At 33.9% G+C, this 4,109-nt stretch overlaps 1 non-coding gene across 1 annotated transcript; it reads right to left on the bottom strand.

The window, feature by feature from the left end:
- Positions 1 to 3,359: 3,359 nt before the first annotated feature.
- LOC148563329 (small nucleolar RNA R71) lies at positions 3,360 to 3,465 on the bottom strand. Its single transcript, XR_015885212.1, has one exon. It is a non-coding gene; the product is annotated as a small nucleolar RNA R71 (small nucleolar RNA).
- Between the last annotated feature and the right edge of the window lie 644 nt (positions 3,466 to 4,109).

Raw genomic sequence — 4,109 nt, 5'->3', positions numbered from 1 at the left:
TCATTAATCCCTGTCTGTTTTTCTGTCATTAAAACTTTACAGAATTTTTTTTGGTTTTATCTTTTCTTTAAATTCTTATCTTTCCTTTATATTTGCCTCACTATCATGTTATTACCACTCCCTAAGTGTTTTATGAAGGTAATTATGAGATTCTGCGCTTAAAGTTGTCTTTCTAAAACTTTTACAGAAAACTGCCTTTTCTGTATTATTTTATTATTTATATTAAAATATTATTTTTAATTAAATATTATTATTTAATATTTTATTATTTTTTATTATTTTATCATTAAATTTTCGAAAATTACCGTACTTTAACTTTTAACCTTTAACATTCACTTTTTATCACCCGTAGCTTTTAATATTTTTACTTTTACCACCCTAACTTTCAGAAATTACCAAACAACCCCTCAAACACCAAAATAATTACAACCTTGCCCTTTTTAAGATCTAAAAGGTATTCTTCAAAGTTCTTCATCACACTCAAAGTGTTCTTCGTGTTCTTTATAAATTCTTCAGATTCTTTCTCTGTTTTCACCCGTTTTTCAATCTTTTCAGCAATCGATTTTTACCAAAATTCATAATAAATTCCAAGCCACTAAAACCCCATCTTTTTCACATGATTTCAACACAAATTGAACCTCAATTTAATTGTTAGGGTTTCGTTTTCTAGCAGCCACAAGAACACAAGTTCATAACTTGATTTTCATCAAATTTCATCAAATTTTCACCAAAATTTCAACAAGAATTACTCATATAAACAATCAATTTCAAGCACAGCCAAATCATATCATATTCACACAACTTAAACACAATCAATCAAGATTAAATTCGTTAAACCCTACTGATGCGTGAGCATCTTTCCTATCTTTTCCTAGTGAATTTGCATCTAACTTGTTGAGTTTAATTAAGAATTAATTATATTTTAGCCACTATGGATGCTATTTTGAGTTTTGTGCAATTTTATTCATTTTAGGTAGCATTTAGATGGATTTGATGAAGTTTCTGTAGAGAAAGAGAAGAAACCAAGGAGATGACCAGTGAATACCGACGCGGACGCATGGCTCACGCGACCGCGCGGAATGGAGGAAATCGCAATGACGTGATCGCGTGCCTGACGCGAACGCGTGGACTGAAATCTGCACAAATGACGCGAATGCGTGGACGACGCGGACGCGTCACATGAGTGATCTGCAGAATTGACAGAAAACACTGGAGGCGATTTCTGGGCTGTTTGACCCAGTTTCTAGCCCAGAAAATACAGATTATAAGCTGCAGAATAGACAAATCAAGTGGTCCCCACCCATCAGTTAAAGACTTGTTAATTAATTCGAATTTAAATTCAAATCTTATTTTTAGGAAAAGATATTATTTTTTATAATTAGATTTTAAGATTATTAGGATTAGTAATAAAAAGGGATTTGAGGCCATCAGATTGCAACTCTGTACATTTTACCTGAATCCTCATTTTCCCTCTCAATTATGAGCAACTTATCCTCCATTGTTAAGGTTAGGAGCTCTGTCTATTGTATGGATTGATAATATTATTTTTCTAATTTAATTCATGCTTTGATTTATATTTCAATAATTTTTTTCGTTCTTTATTTCATGAATATTGGGTGGAACGGAAGTATGACCCATGTTCTAATTGAGTTCTTGTAAAACTTGGAAAAGCTCTTTACTTGAACAACAGCTTGAAAACATATTATACTAAATTTCTAATTGTTTGTATTTAACGAGATACGTGACATATAATCCCCTTATTTTTGGATAATTAGGATTCTTTTGGCATATAAACTAGAAATTGATCATCACCCTCTAATTGGAATTAATTGACTAAGGAATTGGCAGTTGATGAATTTTAGAGGAGACTAGGAAGGTCTAAGGAATTAGGGTCTAGTCACAAATAGTTTGCCATGAATTAAATCTTACATGATTAAAATTAGTTAATAAGAAAAGTTAATCCAGAAAATAGATAACTCTGAAGCCTTAACTGCTTTCTCAATATTTTATTCCTCACCTATTCACCTGCTTGTCTTCAAACTCTTCTTTATTGTTTAATGCTTTTGAACTCTCAATTACTCTTTTCTGTTTGTCTAACTAAGCCTATCAAATACTATTATTGCTTAATCCATTAATTCTCGTGGGATCGACCCTTACTCACGTAAGGTATTACTTGGTATGACCCAGTACACTTGCCGGTAAGTAAGTGTGGTTGTAAATACCGCACCAAGTTTTTGGCGCCGTTGCCGGAAAGTGATTGTGATTGACAACTACTCGTTGTTTGATTGCTTAGATTAGATAATTTTTTTTCTTAACTAAGTTTATTAATTTTTATTTCTCATTTTTTTCCTTTACTTTTCTTTCTTGCTTTTCGTTTCCCTTCCCAGTCCCCGTGCTTTCTTTTTTGTTTTACTTCCTTTTACTTTTTAATTTTTTTTTCTTTCCAAATTCTCGTACGTTTCGTATTTGTGTTTCTTTTTTATTTATATTTTCATTTTATTTCTTTTCAATTAATTCTTAATTTTTTTAATTTTATTTCATTTTTGTCTTTAATTTCAAAAAAAAATATTTAGTATTAATATTTTTTCTTAATTTCTAAAATTAAGTTTGGTGTTACCCAGTTGATTTTATTTTAATTTTTTCTCTTTATTTTTCTATTAATTTTCGAAAATTTTCTTATTTAATTTTAGTTGTTATTTTCGATTCTTTTTAATTTATAATTAGTATTTTTATTTTATTATTTTACATAGGTTACCTCACAGGGACTTCTCTGCACTCTGACGTAGAGAATCCCAATTTTTTTCTTGTTTTCTGCTTGTGTATGCGCAGGAATAGAGACAAAGAACATCTCTTAGACTTTTATCCTAAACCTGAAAAAACCTTCAGGCGACGTTTACAACAAGCAAGACTTTGCAAGGCTGCAGAATCCATTATGGCAAATAATAATGCTAATGCCAATGTGGTAAATCCGAATGGGGATGATCAAAAGAGGAGAGTGCTTGGCTCTTATTCTGCCCCTACTGCGGATCTCTATGGAAAAAGCATTGTGGTGTCTCCTATAACTGCAAACAACTTTGAGTTGAAACCACAATTGGTCACCCTGGTGCAACAAAACTGCCAGTATCACGGACTTCCTCATGAAGATCCAAATCAGTTTATTTCTGATTTTCTGCAGATATGTGATACTGTGAAGACAAATGGAGTGAACCCAGAGGTGTACAAACTGATACTCTTTCCGTTTGCTCTAAGAGATAAAGCAAAGCTATGGCTAGATGCCCAACCAAAGGAGAGCCTGAATACTTGGGAAAAGGTCGTTACTGAATTTCTCACTAAATTTTTCCCACCAAAAAAACTTACTAAGCTTAGGTTGGAGGTTCAGACTTTCAGACAGAAGGAGGGTGAAACTCTTTATGAAGCTTGGGAGAGATACAAGCTACTGACTAGGCAATGCCCTCCAGACATGTTCTCCAAATAGACCCAACTGGATATCTTTTATGAAGGCTTGGGTGAGATGTCCAAGATGAGCCTAGACACTTCTGCAGGCGGTTCATTGCACAAGAAGAAGACACCAGAGGAGACTATTGAGCTAATTGAATTGGTTGCAAGCAACCAATATTTATACTCATCTAACAGGAATTCTGTGAACTCTGAGACCTCTCAGAAGAGAGGCGTACTGGAAGTGGAAGCTGTTAATGCTCTTCTTGCTCAGAACAAGCTGATGTCTCAGTAAATAAATCTACTTACTCAACAGATGGGTGGCATGCAAGTCTCAGCTATCAACACCCAAAATCCACCACAGGAAGTCTCCTATGACATGGCAGGTAACTTTATGCAAAATGATAATTATGATTATACTCAGCCCTCTTCTAAACAGGTGAATTACATGGGGAGTGGTCCTAGAAATCCTAACAATGATCCATATTCTAAGACATACAACCAGGGATGGAGGAATCACCCAAATTTTGGGTGGAGAGATCAACCTCAGAGACCTCAGAACTTCAACAATAGTTTTCAGGGCGGTTTTCAACAAAACAACTATAATAACCGCCAATTTCAGTCTCAGCAACAACAACCACCTCAGCAGGCAAATTCTAAATCCCAAGAAGATC

This window comes from Arachis ipaensis, chromosome B5, assembly GCF_059453495.1.
Source record: "Arachis ipaensis isolate K30076 ecotype BB chromosome B5, ASM5945349v1, whole genome shotgun sequence".
Classification (NCBI taxonomy): domain Eukaryota; kingdom Viridiplantae; phylum Streptophyta; class Magnoliopsida; order Fabales; family Fabaceae; genus Arachis; species Arachis ipaensis.
The sequence above is the reverse complement of the archived record's forward strand: the minus strand, read 5'-3'. Positions and strand labels throughout refer to the sequence as shown.